Source organism: Ctenopharyngodon idella, chromosome 6, assembly GCF_019924925.1.
Source record: "Ctenopharyngodon idella isolate HZGC_01 chromosome 6, HZGC01, whole genome shotgun sequence".
Taxonomy (NCBI): domain Eukaryota; kingdom Metazoa; phylum Chordata; class Actinopteri; order Cypriniformes; family Xenocyprididae; genus Ctenopharyngodon; species Ctenopharyngodon idella.
In genome coordinates this window covers 32,431,909-32,453,946 of record NC_067225.1, presented here as the reverse complement: position 1 = coordinate 32,453,946, position 22,038 = coordinate 32,431,909, and the positions used below count along the sequence as shown (strand labels likewise).

Below are 22,038 nucleotides of genomic sequence, written 5' to 3'. Positions count from 1 at the left end.
GTCCAAAAAGAAGAAAGTCAAAAACCAACGTTTTGTTCAATAACCACCCAGAATTCACGTCTTTCTCCATCTCTGCACAGGGGTTGTAGGTGAATAAACATCTCCACTGAGATCATAACACTCCACCCTTACACCTCCTCTGTTTTTCTGTCTTTCATTCTCTCTTTAAAATCCACATCATCACTGCACCGTCTGACGTTTTTGCTCGCTGCTTTATGTTCATTTTGGAGGAGGAAAAAAAAACACTGCTTGCTTTCTTTGCTGAGTCCATCAAACCCTACAAACGCTCTGAAAAACCAAGCAAATCTCTTTTAGCTTTAATAACTGTGAGTTGCGGTCGAGAGGTCGTTCAGACTGCGTCCACCAGCCGCTTCGTCTGGCAAACAATTAAAAGTTGTTTTGATGGTTTGGACTTGATTGAACTCATACAGTAACGACTTATTGTTATGTCTGAAGCAAAATATGAAAATACGGTGCCTTTATTGAGGAAATTAAATTCACTGTGTCATGTGAAGCCAGAAAGGAAGGACACTCCCTTTGTGAGCTCATCAAAATGAAAACGCGCTGATAGTCGAGCGTCTGCTGTGGTAACGTCAGTCAGACATGAGAGACAATGAGACAACTTAATCAGTATTTTTGTCTTGTTTTCCACCACAAACATCCTTGAAACAGAATGTTTACTTGAGAAGCAAAACTGAAATATAACAAGATTGATACTAGTTAAGAAAATTATTTTTTATTCTTCTATAGGCAGCTGCTGTATGTATGCATCTCATCAAGCATACTATGTGGACAACTTGGTAGTCATGTGACTTCTACTGCACATGTGTGCGGATCATGTGACTTATTTGTCAGAGTTACTTCCTGTGTTTTTACAATTGAAGATGGTGTTTGGATGAACACCAAAACGTCTTGTTTCTTTTTGTGTACACTATAAAAAATAATGTGTTGGCTCAACAAAAAAATTAACAGTTTGTATCAATTTTTTTTGAGTTATGACAACTTTGAATGAATTTATGCTCCAGCAACAAGCTACATTGAGTTAGAGAAACTTGATAGCATAAACACATTTTTTTAAGTTGATTACTCAAAAAAATTAAGTCGCTCCAACTACCAGAGTTGTAGCCCTGGAACAATTAATCTTATCTATTTCAGTTCAAATCAACAGCTATCATAACACATGCTAACACAACTTATGTATATTTAACGAACAAGTAAGATATTACTTGTCACCGGGATTAGCGTAGTCATTGCTTATAGAGTCAATGTAGTGTTTACCTTCATGTTTCTACTCTTCAACACAAACTTCATCATTACAGAAACTCTTTTAAATGTCAAACATAAAAGCATTAAACACTAACAGTTTCATTAAGTTACTACAACTTAATTAAAAAAAAAAGCCAATTAACGCAGGAATTTGAGTTTAAATTACAAATGATATCAAGTTGATGTAATGATCAACATTATTATGTCAACAGAACTCAACAAAATAATGTTTGCAACTTAAAAGGTTTAATTAATACAATAAAATTAGAACTTTTAACTTGCAACCATGCATTTATTTAAGTTAACTTTTTAGTGATTTTTAAATAAAGAGTTTGTTTATGAATATGCAACTCTTAATTTATTCCAGTAGATGCTAAGATAAGCATTACAACACAGTGTTGTTATTGTCAACTAAAACGATTAAAAATCATTTCTGTTAATTGAATTAAAGCTGAAATAAAAAAATATATAAATAGTTATCAATACAAATAATAAAATGAAATAGTTAATATAACAAAAACATGCAATGTGCCTTTGTGGGAGTGCCTTCATGTTGGAAAGTGCCTAAGATGCCTTATACTGTCTATAGGCAGCTTGTAGGTTTTGGAACAGGTCTAATGTGGTCCATACTAGTGAATATGTCAGAACTCGGTTGGGTCGGTTGGGGTGAAAGGCCATGCGGAGGTCATTTGCTTAAAGCATTAATACTGATCTCAAAAGTGGGTTGGAGAGAGGCCGGGGAGTAAGTTCATTCTGACAGTGTCTTGTAAAGAAGCGCGCCTCAGGTGGTTTTGGCGCGAGCGTGAAAGAAACTTTAGGAAGGGAGGAAAGACAGAGACCTTAGACTATTTTTGTTCTCACACACAAGGGAGGGCAGGGCAGGTGAGCGGGGGTGTTCGGCGCTTCTCAACGCCCCGGGTGACGAGAGAATACGAAGGTGTGAGAACAAAAAAAAAACACATTCTGTGCATTTCCTCTCCTGTTCGCCAACTGGCTCTAGGGTGAAGATTTCCAAAACTCTGTCTGTCTCTCTGGCCTTCCCTTGTCACTCAAACCTATGTGAAAACTCCTCCCACTGAGGCTCATCAATGCCTCGACACCATGAGAACCTGCATCAGGTACTTTCTTTCTCGTCACTTTCACCTGCCGTCTGAATGATAAATTCTTCTGTCTGTATTTAGAGCACAACAGGGTTCCTGAAATAAATTCACATTCATTTTCTCCACAAAGAACTGATATTTAGTAATAAAACATAAATGTTTCAAGCCAGACCATGATGATATATACAAGTCAGTGTATTTCAACTTAAATAGTTGAAAACTATTTAATCACCAACTTCAAAATAGCATTTCTGCCATATAAAGAAACTCCCATGAAGCATTGCACATGACATAATTGAGTCTTACACTCTCAAACTACTTACATATACATATTTTAATAAATATTTTGCAATGAACCTTAATTTTTTTTACAGAAAAAGCTGCTTTAAAACAACACATTGTGAACATTTAAAATGCGTGATGTGATGAATAGCTGTAAATAAATTATTGTATCTATGTCTTTTTTTCATTTACTTCTTGATTCAAATTAAAGTTGGCTGTTTTGCATTTTTTTTTTTTTCTCAGATTTTTTTGTAATTTCTATGGACAAAATGAATGGGGAAAAAATGCTTCCGGAACCAGTACTGATGAAAAGTGAGTGGTCAGATAGCAACACCATATTAACATGCATAAACATATATAGCAAATGCAACTATTGTGTAAAATAGTCCAAATATGTACAAAATGTACAGTCAGACATTCATTACCACAAATAAACCCATGTAGTTTCTGACCTCCATGTTCAAACAGTGTTTGTCCTTTGAGCTTTAACAGGGCATGTGTCTCCAGTGGAGCTGCGGTCACGCTTTGTGAGTTTATGTGCTGTGCTGTGTGTGTGTGTGTGTGCGCGTGTGTGTGTGTGTCCACCATTCCGTCTATGAAGATCCTGGAACGCCTGTCAAACCACATGTAATTAGAACAAGACTGCCATGACTGACACAACTCCAACGCAATTTATGATTTCTTTAAAGTCAACTTATCTTATTTTAAGATTTGTCCTTTGTTCTTTGGTTCACCGCAGGTTTCATAAATGCCATCAAGACTCATGCAGTGGAAGGTTTCATCTAAGAGCAGCCAAACATCTCATTTTCATTTATAAAGAAAGAGGGTAATGTTAACATTCATAGCCAGACTTAAACATTTCACATTTACTCACCATAGCTCAACTGGTAGAGCACAATATTAGCAACATCAGTGTCATGGGTTCAATGGTAACACTTTACAATAAGGTTCATTAGTTAGCATTAGTTAACTACATTAGTAAACATGAACTAATAATGAACTGCACTTATACAGCATTTATTCATCTTTGTTAATGTTAATTTCAACATTTACTAATACATTATTAAAATCTTGAAAACATTAGTTAATGCACTGTGAACTAACATGAATAAACAATGAACAGCTGTATTTTCTTTAACTAACATTAACGAAGATTAGTAAATACAGTAACAAATGTATTTCTCATTGTTAGTTCATGTTAGTTAATACATTAACTAATTTTTAACTAATGAACCTTATTGTAAAGTGTTACTGGTTCAATTCTCCACAAACACAAATGGCTGCTCCAAAAGTATAAACTTTTGAGTTTCTACCAAATTATATTTATTTATAATATATATATAAAGAGCTATGGAGACAGATGAATTAGCACCAAAATATGGTTTTATCGGATGCACAGCTATTGATATTGAAAACAAAGGATTTTTTCCTTCTCCCTCTTTTAAGATTTGATATTTGACTATTGAAGGATTGAGAGGTTGTTAACAAATGGGAGTCCAGGTTTACATCCGTTTCCAGCCACCAGATGGGTAATCTATTATTAATAATTCCTCAAAGCTGATAGGAATCCAATAAAATATCAATAATTCATGCCACTCTGATTAGGCTAAGTTAATTACAGGACTAGTTAAAAGGTTTTAAGTGTCCAGGTCTTTCTATTAGTGCAGTCAGGTTATTGATACACCATAAGGACGGTGTGCCAGAGATCACGTTTGTCATTTTAGTATTGATGGAGGCTGAAAGGATTTTGACATTTGAGTGAAAAATTTGGCCACACTGAAACTCAGTTTGAGTCCAAAGTTCGTTCTCCACCATTTCTTCTATTTGGTTTCTATTCAGTTAGGATAGTGTTTCTTTACCTTTTTAAGTCTCTCCACTGAAAGGCTTCCTAATGCGCATTAGAACTGATCCAAAACGCAAAACTGAGCATTCAGTTCTGAGAATATGAGAGTCTGTATGAAAGAATAAAGAGATCTCTTTAGATATCTAGTCAAACGAGAATGTGCTGTCTGTAATATGGAAGGCCAAAAGGTTCAAAAACGTGAATTTTAACACGTTAACAATGTGTAAAATACGCATATTTTACACGTTGTTAATGTGTTAAAATTCATGTGTTTTTTAACCTTTCGGCCTTCCATACTGTGAATGCACTCGTGCACAGAAAAACGCGTGCCAGCAGCCTAATAAACTGTGATGTCTGTCATTAATGTTAAAGAACGTAACAGAGAAAATTGTAGCTTTAATAAGGATTAATCTATATTTAATTTATCATTTATTCAGTGAAGGCTGTAAAGTGTTTGATAACTTTATTCAATTTCTGTATATTTCCTACCTGTTAGACAGGTAAATATGACATTTATTATAATGGGTTTATGTGAAGATTGTTTTAAGTTCACTTAAATTAAAAGTTTTAAAGCCTATAATAAATGTTGAAATTGATAGATTTCAGTTATACTGTAATGTTGAATGTCTATAATTAATGTTTTTTTTTTTTTTTTTTTTTTTTTTTTTATCTATTTCATAGAGACATCAGTACCTGTATACCAATACCTGGCCTTCATTCATAAAAAGATGTCATTAAATAATATACTATCTTGAAGTTGTTTCTACATTAATTTGGAGAGTAACTGAAATTATTACAATATAAAAATATTAAAAACTACAATGTTTATAAAATAAAGATATTACAAATAATATAAAAATGAAATACAATTTTTTTAAATATTTAAATATGATCAAAATGATCAACGTAAATACGCACGCACTTAATCATTTATCATAACATTTATCCAATATAAAAATGGAGTAGCATTACATGTTTGCTGCTTTCACTCCTATTTTTCGACGTATTGTATAACAGATTTCCTGCGAATGGATTGCGAGCTCTTAAATCAAGGTTTACCCACAAGTTTCAGTTGCAGGCCTGCGCTGCTGTTGGGAAGGCAACTGTTGTTTGGCAGCTCTTAAACAGAGACGTGCTAATGCCATGCAGGACCTGCTGTATTGTTTGGTTAACAATGCTTCAGCGCCTGTGGCCATGCGAAACGCCATCTTTCTCAGAGACCCTCCTACCTACACCCAGCTTACAGAGGGCACAAACAAACAGAAACACAAAGCTATTGAGAACAGCCTCTATTCATTTCCTAACAGTCGCCTATGCCCGAGGGGAGGATACAGATACATAGACGCATACACACACACACACACACACACACACGAGAACAAGCAAAATGAAAATACCATCATCATTGAGCTTATACACCCTCTTGTTGTTCGGGTTTCCCCAACTGACAAAAATATGTTCTCAGAACATTTTGCTAACGTTCCCGTTAAATTATGAAAAGGTTCATTCATGTTCTCTGAACCTTAATGGAACGAATCCATTTGATCATTTTGTAAACATTATGGGAACGTTACTTTTGAATGTTCTCTGAATATTCTGAAACAAGCAGTAACATTTAAAAAACTTTAGACGAATGTCCAACTAAAATATTTCCGAAATAAAACGTTCCTTTTTTATACCTTCATTTTCGTGCTAACGTTTTAAGAATAAAGTCCAGATTACCCTGAACAAATGTTCTATTAACGTAACTGAAGAATGCTTGTTCATAGCTTTTGAATGTTCTCTGAACATTATGAAACATGTTAGACGGACGTCAACTATAACTATAATGAACAATGTATTATGTTAACATTTTAAGTAAAGAAGTTCATTCCCTGTTAGCTGGGTCTGTGTTCTTCGTGGGACGCAAAAGGAGAAGTTATACAGAAGCACTTCATGATACGCTGACATACGCTGTGAGATTTTTGAGTGAACTATACCTAAAACAAACAAAAACTTGTATTAAAGGGGACCTATTATGCCCCTTTTCATAAGATGTAATATAAGTCTCTGGTGTCTCCAGAATGTGTCTGTGAAGTTTCAGCTCAAAATACCCCACAGATCATTTATTATAGCTTGTCAAATTTGCCCCTATTTGGGTGTGAGCAAAAACACACCATTTTTGTGTGTGTCCCTTTAAATGCAAATGAGCTGCTGCTCCCGCCCCCTTTCCAGAAGAGGGCGGAGCTTTAACAGCTTGCGCTTCGGTCGCTCAACAACAACAAAGCTGGAGAATCTCACGCAGCCAAAATGAGGATTGTCAGTAACGGTGTTCAGCCTTACATTGTTCAAATCGGAGTCGACACTGATGGAGAGACTTTTAGACGTTTCTGAATGGGTAGTGGATAAATTTATGTAGTTGCTGTGGAGTTGATTCAACTCATCCACTAGCATGTGCCATCGTGTTAATCTTTTGTGCAAATCCAGCGTTGAATTGATCCTCGTTTGTGAAGCAGTCCGGTGTAAAATGACGGCATGACAACAACACTCTACTACAACAACTCTTCCTCTTCTCTAAAGCAGCCCAATATGGCCTCACCCCCTTTGTTGTGTGTTCTCGGGGGCAGGTTTATGTGACTTTTAGGGTTTGTGATGTCACTAACCAGGGAAGAAGCTCATTGTAGCCGTTTGTTGTAGTCCTTAAAAAGCGATTTCTGTCAAAGAAAATATCTCTCTTTGCATTGAACTTTGAGCGTTGTAACTTTGCAGATGTTGTTTATGCTCAAACAGCAACATTACACACTAAAATTAAAAAAGTGAAATCATAATCAAGGACCCCTTTAAAACACATACATTCATAGACGTACATAGATATCAAACATAGACAAACATGACAGAGGATGTGTTTTGCTGAATCCACACACACATCCAGTCACGTTGCATGAAACTTCATAATATCCAGCAGCATAATGGAGACAGTAAAACATGCATTAGTCATGGCTGCTCCTTTAAGAGCAGGATATAAAAAAAAATCCCCCAGTACAAGAGCCTCGGGGTCAGGTGCATTTTTGACTGCCGTGGGAACCACAAAATGAAATGTGTGAACGTATCTGTCTCACCTCTGGGGCTGGGCTGGGGAAAAGAGATGAGACGCGCTGTGAAAGACACACACTCGCACTTTCACACAGTCCTGATCTGTCGTAAAGCGTTCAGACTGCTCGTGGCCCGGGTTTATTATAAATCATCTGGGGGCTGTTAATTTCAACAGGCCAGAACAGGTGTCAATCAAACGCTATCTCCAAGAAAACCATGAAAATCTCAGTTCAGAATATCAATTCTTTGAAATATCTTCAGACTGAAATAACAGAACAAAATATTGAATTGGTCATATATGTTTATAAATATATAGCTAACACAAAATATTTCTAGAAAGTTGTCATGCCCGTGTAATGAAGGTGTACTCTCTCTAAAACTATATTATTGTGCATGCTATTATCAAACAAACTACTGAGAGAGATTACATTAAAAGATGATTAAAAATGGTGGAAATGTCAAAGAAATAGTGACAGTTGCATACTTTTATTAATTAATGCAAGTTTTGACCTAAAATCTCTATATTTAGGGGTGGGGAAAGCCCTAAAACTACTGAAAAATATATGCAATGTTACTAATATTTTGGCAGTGTAAAGCCTATCGTGCCCAAAATGCCAATGAATATGAATGTGACGCACAACAAAAGTAAAGAATGACTTCTGACACTGATTAAGGTTTTAATTTTCATCAGTTCTTCTTGTCTGCGTCATTAGTGTCTATTCAATATCTGTTGTGGATGTCTTTGTTTTTGTGATGTTTCACTGATTCCAGAATGGCATTTTCACATCAGTCGACAAGACAAGACTGAATACGAGTTCATGGGATAATAGCGCTGTGTTTGTATCAAATACCTTCCTGCAAGGCACTCTTGAATCAGTGTATATATGACAGAACATACTTGGAAACGTGTTTTCATTTGTTTTTAAGCCTACATACCAGAACATAGATTTGTACACACCTTTCACTCAGATTTCTGAGAAAAATACATTTCTTAAGCCCATTATCAGATTATTTTAAAGGGGTGGTTGATTATGATTTCACTTTTTTAACTTTTTTAACTTTAGTTAGTGTGTAATGTTGCTGTTTAAGCATAAACAACATCTGCAAAGTTACGACGCTCAAAGTTCAATGCAAAGAGAGATATTTTATTTTTCAGAAATCACTTTTTAAGGAGTACAAAACGACTGGTAGGGACTACAACGAGCTTCTTCCTGGGTTAGTGACATCACAAACTGCAAAATTTACATAAACCCCGCCCCCAAGAACACACAACAAAGGGGGTGAGGCCATGTTGGGCTGCTTTAGAGAAGAGAAAGAGTTGTTGTAGAGTGTTGTTATCATGCCGTCATTTTACACCGGACTGCTTCACAAACGAGGGTCAATTCAACGCTGGATTTGCACAAAAGATTAACATGACGGCACATGCTAGTCGATGAGTTGAATCAACTCCACAGCAGCTACATAAATTTATCCACTAACCATTCAGAAACATTCTAAAAGTTGTAACTTCTTCCTGAGTCTCTCCATCAGTGTCGACTCCGGTTTGAACAATGTAAGGCTGAACACCGTTACTGACAATCCTCATTTTGGCTGCATGAGATTCTCCAGCTTTGTTGTTGTTGAGCAACCGAAGCGCGAGCTGTTAAAGCTCCGCCCTCTGTTGGAAAGCGGCTGGGAGCAGCAGCTCATTTGCATTTAAAGGGACACACACAAAACAGGGTTCACAATCTGTCTAAACATGTTCGCAATTGTCCATTTCTGCATATAATAAAGAGTATAAACTACATATAATCGCTTCTTAGTAAGATATGCCAACACTTGAACCAATTTTTAAAGTTTTTTGTTTTTTTTACATTTGTATCATTAGATATTTGAGTAAGTTTAAACCCAATACTTACGTTTAAAAGTGTAATTCGGCAGTTTCTCTCAAAAATCCTGTCGTCATCGGCCCTCAATGAATTCTGGGGTAGGCAGGGCCATGAAGGATCCATCTGTTATCCTTCATTACATGGGAAACAAAGGACACATTTGGAGGCCGCATATTTTTCAAGCTTCTTCAGAGAATCAGCAGTGAAAACCCAAATTGCATTGCTAAATGATGCTAGAATGTTATAGCAAGTTGTTTAGGAAGAGAAAACCACTCATAAACTAAACAATGCTAACCTCATTAAACATTCATGCACTTTGTACAGTCACAGAAACTTGATTATTTTAGCATGCATGTGAAGGAAATAGTAAAAATGGTCAAACAAGGTTTGTGTATTCAATATTGTTAATATTATATGCAAATAAGAACATTAATCCAGGGTTTAGAAATACACAAATCCTGACCTGCAGACAATTCAAAAGTCAAGAAGCTGCAAAAAAAAAAAAAAGGAGAAAACCTAGTCTATTTTAGTGTGTAGACATGGCAGTGGAAGTAAACTGGATCTGACTGCATAGGCAGTGATTTTAAGGGGTTTTGTTGTGGCGGTATGGTCTGTCGGGTCAGCAGGGTCTCCAGAGAGATCGCTTCTATCTGAACTTTATCGGCTGAAACATCTGTTGTAATTTCTGTCAAATGAAACTTTTATTACCTGATCATTAAAGTCCTGGCAATGGAAAAAACAGATGTCCGCACTGTTCTTACGACCGCTGTTTTTTATGGTGTTGGTGAAAATTGAACCAAAGGGAGGCCTCCCCCCCACCTCCATTATAAAATTAAGGGGGAAATGATTTCCACATTCCACTGACAAAAGGGGCACTAGTGGGGCGCGCTGAGAGAGGAGCAAACTGTGTGTGAGGGGTTAGAGGACTAACACACACTGCACTAACTACTCACACAACCACCACAGACAGACAGAGAGAGTTTATTAGTTCAGAAGAATGGCCTGCTGTGAAGGGCTCTACTGTGTTTATTAGTGCCGCACCGAGACTCAAGTGCATTAAAGGTAGGGTAGGTGATTTCAGAGAGGCTAGAAATAGCAAGCTAGCTTTGAAAGCATTAGATCCCACCCTCCCTTCAGAGCGTCTCCAAAGCCACGCCTCCTTCAAAACACATGAACGCGCACAGCCAGAGCAGAGTCTGCAAAGCATCACTATCCTTATGAAAAAGAAGTATACTTCAAGTACACTTTAAAGTATACTTGTAAGTGTACTATTTTGTACAACTAGTTTACATCTATGTTTTTAGTTTGTACTGCAACTATACTAGAAGTGAACTTATAGTATAGGTATACTGATAGTTTACTAGTTTAATACTTGTAGCACTTTTTTTGAGTTTATTAAAGTACACTTTTAATATACTCTCAGTAAACTACTAGTTTAGTAGTTTTATACTGCAAATATACTTGCAAGTTTTCTTTAAGTAAACTTAACATTATACTTTAAATATACTACTATGTCACTATTTAGCTATTAATTTTTATACATGAAATATACCTTTAACTGTATTTTAAGGCAAGACACCCCAGGTGAATATAATAAAAAAAATTAACTAATAGATCTCACCATACTTTCCCAGCTGATTGATTATATTAAAAATTGCAAACATTTTTTGTATTACAATTTTTCTGAAATGTTATGTTTAAATATGCAAATGAGGTGTTATCTAATTAAAAATGCACTCATTTGCATACATTTCTAGAACAAAAATCTGAATATTGGATGAATATCTTGTTACTTTTTCGAATAAGTAACGCAAGTTACTCTGTTTTCCCATGTATTGACTGACAGCTCTCCTGTCGCCATGAATCGTGAGTAAGTGTAGAGGTGTTGTGTGATGGTTATTGTAGTTCTAGACTAAATGTGAGCAGGCATTTACTAAAGACTGTGAAATGCACACTCAGAATATTACGCAAACCTGCAATAATTAAATGTTAAATAACACAAATATACTTTATGTATTTAATCTCACTTTAGTAAGCAATGTCTTTGCTGCTGACTCCAATTCAACCATACGAATAAGCAAAAATAAGCATTTTTTTGTTTGTTTTGTTTTTATTGCTAAAGTAAGGCCTAGTCCACACGTCATGGGTATTTTTATAAACAGAGTTTTTCTTCCTTCGTTAAAAAAAAACAAAAACAAAAAAAACGCATCCACATGAAAAGAGCATGTCAAGAGCATGCCAAACCAACAGGTGGCGATATAACCCTAACCGGCCAATCAGAAGCCTGGAAAAAAGATAATTACCGGTTCTGGTTCCGGTTCCGGTTCCGACGTCACAAGCCAAAATCTCTGGTTTCACCATCTACACGACAACACTGTTTCTAAAAATCTTCACCCTGGCAGGAGCTTTCAAAAATGTTGAGTTTCAGTGACCGGATACTGCGTTTACGTGTGGACGAATGACCAATCCACATAGAAAAAGCTGCAGTTTTGAAAATTTCTTCTCCTGCATCCTATTCTTCTGAATTTCAGAATGACAGCACAGCCGAAAGGTTTGTTTGAGCTGCGCCCTCTACTGTACAGGCGTGAATTTGCATTTCCCTCAGCATGAGACTTATTCATTTAACTTTTGGTCTGAAAGGGCCTTAACATTTGCCAGAAATAGAACTTTTGTTATGAAAAAACACAAGTAAGCCAAGCCCAGATGAGAAAAAAGTAATGCAAAAGTAATGTAATGCATTACTTTCCATAAAAAGTAATGCAAAGTTCCTTTTTTAGGGAGTAGTGCAATATTGTAACACATTACTTTTAAAAGTAACTTTCCCCAAAACTGGCTATCAGGATGTGAAGAGTTTCACCCAGTATAACAAAAAAAGTGTTTAGGGATGCACTGATATGAAAATTTTGTTCGATACCGATAACCGATAATTCTTTATATTTGGAAGCCGATAACCGATATATTGGCCGATAAATCTAAATCAAAATTTTTATATTATTTTTGAGAGTCTGATTACATAAACAAAAGTCTCACCATTAAAAGCCATGTCCCAGGCACACAATTATAATGTTCTCATTATAATATTATGTAGCTTATATGACAGACTTGCGCTGCACATGTTGCACTTAACTGTATTTTTCTTTTTGAAGTGATTTCAATCATATTTCATGCAATTTAAAGCCATAATGGTGGACAGTGCGCATCTGAAGTATTGGCTTTAATATATTGGCCAAATTTTCTTATTGGGCCGATAACAATAACATTAAAAAAGAACATAAATATCGGCCGATAATGATATATATTGTGCATCCCTAAAGTTTACTACTTAGTCTTTGAGGTTTCATCGGAGTATGCACAATAATAAATGTGATGCTCAGCTTTTCACCTAAATATATTCACCACTGCTTCGAGGTTTTAATATTAGTGTTGGCATCAGCTGAATGCAGACTTAAATAGAAACGAACTTCATCTCTTATGGGGAATATTTACATGATGTTTTGGAAATGGGTTCTAGTTCTTTGCTCATGAGGGATGGCAGGCAGAAGTGAACTGGTGAATTGGGAGGAAACTCTCCCTGATCTCTTGCTGTTCGCAGCGTGTTTGACCGGCTCAACAAAACGCCAAGAGAGAAATAAAGATAAAGACAATGGCTGCTTTTATTTTCTTCTTTAGCTGCACATTCCACAGAAAGCACAGAGATCGGCCACCCTCATCGCAAAAATGAATCACGGGCAGACAAATTTGTGTCTGGGTTGCCTTACTTAACTACAGTCATAGGTAAGGTTACCGGATTTTTCCTCATCCGCGCTCTCGCTCGCCTTTATTCAGACTCTTTCTACCTTTCTGTCTTGGCAGCCAGACTGTTGCCATCTCTGGAAATAAATCAACTCCACTAGCATATCACACACACACACACACACACACACACACACACACACACACATATCTGAATCACTTCTTATTGTAACCAGATGATGGTCACTGTTGTAATGTTTCTTTTAACATTAATAGTGTGAACTTGATTTGACCCGCAGATATAGGGTGTTGCTACAGCGACTTCCACAACAATGTGATATTAAAGGTGATTTCTGTCTTTGATTACATTACACCGGGGCTAGTTGTCACGCTTTATATACCAGTTTATTTTTGAAACTCAGCACAAACCTTAAAGTCTTAACTGCAAAAAGCTATATTATAAAAATATGATTTACAAGCTAGTTGACCTCAACATATAAAGCTACTGATTTGATGCCTAATTAGATGTTTGATTCAAGGTCCCTGTAGTCGCTGACAAATGTGACATCTAGCCCCAGTCCTCCATTTTGTGTTTTGGGATCATTTATATTTGACACATAACAATACAGCTTTAAGGCATTTTCAGAATCAGTGTTTGAGACGCTCACACACAAATCTCATATCAGATTTTTTACAAGCCTTGTAAACTTGTTCAAACTCACTTCACAAATCTGGTATGTAGTGGTAAATTATACAATCCAAAAAGAAAAAAAAAAAAAAAAAAAAAGGAAATGTCATTAACATAACTTGTACGACCTGTCTTGAATATTTAGTTCGTTCCCATAATGTTTATCTAACTGAAACAAAGAACACAAGATCAACTTTCTTAAAGAGACAGGACATCTATTTCCTAAACAGTCAATATAATTGTGCTTACACTTAATTGTGTGACAATATAAAGAGAATTTTTTTACTGCACACTTAAGTTATATTTACATTTAAGTACATACTTATAAACACTTGAGAATGAAATGATTTAAAGAAACACCACTTCCCCTCCAATGCAAATCAAAATGCAATGTAAATGTAAACTGTCATATACCTGGGTATTTATCCTTCTCTTTTCACTGCTGTTGAATTGAAACAACCTATAGGGAAACTCGCTTTACTGCTCGCTGTGAAAGGGAACTCAACAAAAGAGGAACAGAAATCTGCATATTTATCCAGTTATTTTTATTATTTCAGAATCATGCATTGTATTTGACTCCAGGTTACGTTTTTAACATCACTAATTTGTGCAAATATACATTTGCTGAAATGCACCATGAACACTGCCATCATAATGAAGGACAAAATGATCAATTTTTAAATGTGATCATCTTTAACTTTCTTTGGAACATGAATAAATGTCTCTCCTTCACATGGACCTTCCATTGACTTCTATTGGTTTTATACAGAGTTAATGATATTTTCTTTCCCCTACATTTCAACCTAGCTCCCACACAAGACGTTAAGTGTGTTAATTAAGCTGTTTACCATTGGATGAGGATTCTGATTCACTTTTTGCATTTTTAAAAACATTTAAACAATAAAATATATGGCTGAATTATAAAACATTAGAAAGTGATTCAAAACGTTATTTTATGTCTGTTTTCCACGTTTCACTATATTTGTGAGGTGCATTTAAAAAAAAAAAAAAAAATTAGCGCGCGCACACACACACACACACACACACACAGAGCAGGATGGTCTCATTGTGGTGGAGCTACACGCGCGTGTTGAGGACATGAGCAGGAGGAGGAGGAACTTCAGGTCGCTCATTTATTGAACGTTTCTTCACATTAGTGCGCACTCGAGTGCGCCACACACGCAGGGAGCGAGACACACACTGCAGAGCTCTCGAACACACTGCGATCTTCACCGCGCGCGCAACCGGATCATTAAACATTTAAAAATTCGAATGTAACAAGCAGCGGCGGGATGCGTCATTATATCCGTCTGTCGGCGCTTTGATAAACACGCGTCACGCAGGATGGAGAGGAAACTTTGCTGAACTTACAGCTGATTTTTCATTCGCTTTGCTTCAGATATGGTGAGTGCATCATTTATTCACTGATACTGTGTTGTATTTTTGACCATAACAAACCGCTTATATTTCCTGTCTGTGTAATAGCCTACGGTTATCGGAAAATCTCTTATTAAAAACGAAAAAAAAAAAAAAAGCAGGATCGCGCGAGGACGCGTTTGTTAACATAAAGATCCAGATATCTGATCATACTCGGATAAAAAAAACAAAAAAACGTTACAGTCTTAGATCTATGGAGAACCTTTTTAATGTTTTTTGTGCTTTAAACGAAACCAAAACATTGAAGAACTATAATGAAACAGCACAAACTTAGCCTATTTAAAACCATAGAGCAACTATATTTTTTAAAAGAGTGCAGACAAAATAACACAGGGCTAGATTTAGTGTGTTTTCTGTTTTTCTTAGGTCAAACAAATCTCAAATTCTTATTTTTATTTTTCACTAACAAAATTAAAATGTTTAGATGATGCTTGTTTGATTTGAGCTGAGATGAACACATTGAAAGTGTCCCACACACTTAAAAATCAAGAGAAGGCTCTTAAATGGTCATTAGGTTCAGAACTTGTTTTGAAAGCATCTAAATACAGAATAATAATCTCAATTTGCCATTCATATTTTAGACACATTTTACAAACAGAACACTAATTTTAAAAAGTACTATAATTTGAAAACAATTAAAGATTAGTTTGTAAGTAGTAGTGCTTCAAAATCAGTTCTATTTGTAATTTGTATCATTAAAGAACCTTAAAAAGCACCTCTGTTTTTATATTGAGACACAAATGAACAACAACACATTAACAGAAACACGTTGTTAAAAATTGACATCCCTATCCTATGAAGCAGGCATAAAATATCCCTATCAAAAACTGACTTATACTGGTATCTGCTACTAAGGCAAAACATAAATGTGCAATGAATGTTGTTCATATTTTTGTTTATATCTTGGGAAGCTAAACATGATTTTAACTTATTCTCTTGGGTTAAAATGCTGTGAAATATTGCTTGAGTTAACTACCTGCCATTTATAATGCAGTACTGAAAAGGCCCTCTCTATTATTAAAGACCAAAGAAACATTTCTTAATAGTGTAGAAGGCTCTTAAACAAAATACTTAGATTTTTCATATCTAAACATTCTTCATTTAATTTACCCACATCTGTGCAATAACTTTTGGTAATTGTTTTTACTCATATTTTAGTAGTCTTTGTGCATATGTGTCTGTTCATGTGAGCAGTGTTTGGCTGTCTGAAACTCTGAAATCGCTGAGGTGATGTTTAAAGTCGGGAAGTTAATAAGGTAATTTTAGGGTTCCTTGCTAAAGAGAAGCATTCATCGTCCCCGAGCTCAATACATTCACACAGGTCACGGTTGCACAATTCCAAATTATTATCCATCCAGGTCTTCAGCGCTAAAGTTAAAGTGATCCTGGATTGGACTCTTAGATCCAAAATCAGCTTCATTTGTTGCAGATGTAATACTGATCCTAAACTTTGGATTGTACCACCGTCATGACTTTGCAAAACCACAAACAAATCCAAGAAATATTGACTCATGCACGGCAACTCAGTCGTATTATAGTGATAAACCAAATAATTCTCATTATATAACATACAGTATGCACAGGCATGCAATGTAACTATTTTTGTCCTTGCTAACTTCACATATTGTGAATATAATGAACATTCCCCATCTCACACTGCTGTTTCTCAGACATCGAAACTAAAAGAACAAAATGGCATCGCATTATTAAATTACTCATATTCAATTTGGTCTCCTGCTGCCTCTAATCTGTTCACACTTGATTCCTCTCTAAAAGATCCAAATTCAAACCGATCCAAAAATGGACTGAGTGAAAATGAACCCCTTTTCAATCAATGCTTCAAAAATGGAGTCAGTATCACGATGTGGATTTTGAGTACGTGCACGCATGCAGTGAAAGACATGAAACAAGCAGCACATGCAGATATTATTATTAATTAAATCGAATGAAAATGATCACAGATTGTTTGAAAAAAAGCACCAGTTCTTTTTTCCACGCCAATATTGTTGGAAAAGACACGCATTAAAGGTCATGTGCAGTGGGGCAAGTTTTCGTTTTCTGTGTATAAAAACATCAGGTCTCATTCTGAGCTCGTTCTTCCTCTCTTCCCGTCATGGTTCTGATTACTAACTCTAATAAATTGTGAATAAGCTGTACAATTCCTGGTCGAAAGCGAGGCCCGAGTTCCCCATCCTGAGCACCCCCTCCTAAGAAAACACAAATTAATTCCTAAAGTCCTCTGTAGCCAAAGGTTTTATGGAATGATAAATATTTTCATAGGAAGCACGGCTCTTCCTGAGTTTATCGGCGCTCGTTTCATTATGGGCCGGCCGGCGTTAACCCCTCGGTTTTAGGGTGAGGCTGGAGGCCTTGAACTCTGCTTCTGCTTTGAATTGTCAACCGATCCTTTGCTTCCAGATGGAAGATAACCTCGCTCGTAATGAGCAAAATATTTAGCTAGCGCCCACAGAGGTGTTCCCGAAGTCTCGTGAGTCTTGCGCAACTGAATATGGCCGGTAGCGTTGTCACAGTTTGCCACATCATCAGACGGTCGTGACTGTGGCTCTTGGTTCAGGCTACAGGAAATTTTCACTCCTCAGGATAAAGAGACGAAGAGCAAAACCTATAATGCAAATATAGGAAAAGAAGCAGGATTAAACAGACATGAATTTTAATCATACAACAATCTTAAAGGATTAGTTCACTTCAGAATAAAAATTTCCTGATAATTCACTCATCCCATGTCATCCAAGATGTTTATGTCTTTCTTTCTTCAGTCGAAAAGAAATGAAGGTTTTTGAGGAAAACATTCCAGGATTTTTCTCCATATAGTGGACTTCACTGGGGTTCACTGGGTTGAAGGTCCAAATGTCAGTTTCAGTGCAGCTTCAAAGGGCTCTACACGATCCCAGACGAGGAATAAGGGTCTTATCTAGAGAAACGATCGGACATTTTCTAAAAAAAAATAAAAAAAATGATATACTTTTTAACCACAAATGCTTGTCTTGCACTAGCTCTGTGATTACATAATCATGTTGGAAAGGTCACGCATGACGTAGGCAGAAGTACCGCAGTAGGGAAAAAAAACTCCATCTCATTTTCTCCTCCAACTTCAAAATTGCCAGACATCGTTGTTTTACTCTTTTTTTGTAAAGGTCGTTTGACTTAGTCTTTGCACGTTCGCTTTGTAAACACTTGCTCGGTACTTCCGGCTACGTCACACGTGACCTTTTCAACGTGATTACGTAATGCGTGGCGCATCTCAGAGCAGTGCAAGACGAGCATTTGTGGTTAAAAAGTATATATATATATATATATTTTTTTTTTTTAGAAAATGGCCGATGGTTTCACTAGATAAGACCCTTATTCCTCGTCTGGGATCATGTAGAGCTCTTTGAAGCTGCACTGAAACTGACATTTGGACCTTCAACCCGTTGAACCCCAGTGAAGTCCACTATATGGAGAAAAATCCTGGAATGTTTTCCTCAAAAACCTTAATTTCTTTTCGACTGAAGAAAGAAAGACATATACATCTTGGATGACATGGGGGTGAGTAAATTATCAGGAAATTTTAATTCTGAAGTGAACTAATCCTTTAATACTAATAGCAACAAGCATTACTACTATTGTTGCTTAAACTCTAGTCAAGCGTATACAAGAACTCTTTAGCAGAAGAGTTACGGTCAGAGGCCCAACGACAGTGAGCTGAACTTCACATAAACCCTCGCTTTGATCAGACGACGCTGTAGCACTAACCGTCTTTGATTATAACCAAAACTAAGAAGCTGTTGTGGTCAAATGTCGAATGGTTAGGGTGATTTGTGTTACTCCTGAAGGTTTAATCACTCTTCATCATATGTGGCTGTACAGAACATCGTTCACACAATGATGGAGAACCTTAAAATATCAGAGCATTTTACAGTTGTTCTACAGATTCATTTAAATGTTTGGAATGTTCAGAAATCACTATAAATTATTATGGTTTGTTTTTAAATATGTTGTCTAGTAATAATGAACAACAAGTCAAAAGGTGCAGGAAACATGAAGATACAAACTCGATTTTTGTACTTTCTGAAGTAAATGTGAGCAGCCTGTGCAAAACCCACTGTCATGATGCTATGGTGATCCGGATGGTTTCTAGGTGGACGCTTACTGCTCCAAGTGAAAATTCTCTGATATTCTGGTTTGTAGACATGACTCGGGATTTTTCTACATTATTTAGTTTATTCATATCATTAACCAAAATTCTAAGCAACGGAAATAGTGATGCTTGAAATGACAAAATATTGTGTGTATGGAGAGATGTTGTATGTTAATGTGAGTAGGAAGCAACACATAGTTTGCAGTTCCCTTTCAATCTAACACACACACACAGTCATCCAAACCCCTCCTTTTCCCTATAGTCTCATTCTTTCACCAAACAGCAGCTGGTTCTTCAGCTATTGCCAACCTTTAGTCCTTATCTTATATCTTAGAGACACACAGACAGACAGACACACACACACACACACACACTTGCAGGCAGACATGAGCATCACATCACTGTCATGAAGTCATAAAGCAAAGTGCTGTGTGTGTGCACGTGTTTTTGTGACATATCAGGACACAAATTTGTATAATGACATGGGTATTACAAGGAGAGGGTGACTTATGAGGACATTACCCCATGTCCCCGTTTTTCAAAAGGCTTATAAATCATACAGAATAAGTTTTTTTGAGAAAGTAAAAATGTGCCAGTTTCCTGTGATGGGTAGGTTTAGGGGTAGGGGTAGTGTAGGGCGATAGAAAATACGGTTTGTACAGTATAAAAACCATTACGCCCGTGGAATGTCCCCACAATTCACAAAAACAAACGTGTGGGTGTGTGTGTGTGTGTATGTGTGTGTGTGTGGGTGTTCCAGCTGCTGTGATGCAGTGAATTAAATACTTTAAAGGTGCTTCATTTGGAACTGGATGGATGCAAACCAAAAAAATATCATTATTCATTCAACAAATGAAGGCTGATATGAAAGTAATGTCATTACAGTGCCGACTGGCTGATGGCACCCATGCAGAACTTGGACGTTTCTACCATCACACCACACAAATACTGTTATACCTTTCAGCCCTAATATAAATAATGCTTATATTGGAATTTTTTTACGACACTAATTGCGTTAACAGCTCAAGCAGTTGACAGTCTAGAACAACAAAACTCAACACCACAGTCTCACCAGTGAGTAACACCACATCAATCAACATGTGAATGATTTAGAGATTTTCTCTCTCATAATCAATTTCCAACAGTGGCGACTGAAAAACTTGGACCGTATACAATCTAAACAAATTAGGTCTCTTGAATAAGCTGAAACGTTCCTCCTCTCTGCATGTCAGGCGCGTTTACACTTGCTAACCGGCCTCGGGGCAAATAAGCAGGAAATTTTTCAACAGGTTTCTTTGATGAAGTCATATATCATTCACCGAGTGTCCACAACAATGTAAGCTGTGGATGTTAGCATTTGCAGCTTACCGTGTCTCAAGGTTAAAAGTTCAAGACTACTAACTGAATAAACTACTTAGTCTTCCTGGGTTGCGCATACATTATGTAGATGGTGCCAGGCTGTTTTGCAAGTCATGAGAATGCTCAGGTTTTTAAATCCAAGTCAAACAAGAAGCTGTTTCAAAGGAATATTCTTGGATAAATACAACTTAAGCTCCATTGAATAGCATATACTTAGGGTTAGTGATATGAACAAAGCCCTAAACCAAAGTATAACATTTTGTAATAACTCATCCTGTAGCTTACATTATATGTACTTGAGGTGTGTTGGTACTTTTCTAAGCATTCAAACTGATGATTGGATGATAAAACTTACCTCTGAAAATCATAGAGACTTGGGCTAGTATCCATCATATATATACAAAATTTTGGTTTTACCGAATGACACTTTTGGTTATACCAAATGACGATATTTTCAAACAATGCTAACAGGCTGATATCTAGCTAAAGGACAATCAAACATTATATATTTAGTACAAGTTTTTAAAATATTACAACATTTTCCATGTTTTATAGCGGTTGTACCAAATTACCTGATGTTTCGAGACATGCGTATGAGCAAGTGAAAACATGAATTATTCAAATAGTTAAAAGAGAGTTAGTTAATTTACTTCATGACCATGTGGTTCTTTGCAGGTGTCTGAATGATGTCACATCCTGTCACATGATATTGACCGCATGACTTGATCCAAAATGGTCCCTTTATATTGGTTACTCCAAATGACATCAATGAAATTCATTTTTCCGGACATTCTTTCTCATAACAAAGCAACGACTTCTACACATAATTTTAATACCATTTTGCACTATGTTGATATATGATGTTATAAAATCATGCCAGAATAAAAAATATATACATTTATTACATTTTAAGATATTTTAATCACAAATGAAATGGCTGTATTGGCCTTCGGACGGTTAAACCGAATGACCTTTTGACTCTTCAAAATCTTTAAAATACCTTTATATGTAGCAAAATATAATTAAAACCTTTTGGATTCAAGAAAAAAAAGATTTAGTTGTACTACTTTACATACTTTGGATGTCATATATTTGTTTTTTATTATTATTAAGGCCTTTGGACAAAAAAAAAAAAAAGACCTGTCACGTCATTGACGCATATATATATATATATATATATATATATATATATATATATATGGGTCAATAACGTGACGGGTCATTTTTTATATATATATATATATATATAT

General features: G+C 36.1%; 1 protein-coding gene across 2 annotated transcripts in view; it reads left to right on the top strand.

The window, feature by feature from the left end:
- Positions 1 to 14,932: 14,932 nt before the first annotated feature.
- Positions 14,933 to 22,038, top strand: part of eya2 (EYA transcriptional coactivator and phosphatase 2) — a 42,134-nt gene continuing 35,028 nt past the window's right edge. The window contains exon 1 of one of the 2 annotated variants that reach the window (XM_051897782.1): positions 14,933 to 14,975. The gene's annotated coding sequence lies outside the window, so the exon portion shown is untranslated. The other variant, XM_051897781.1, reaches the window with a different exon arrangement.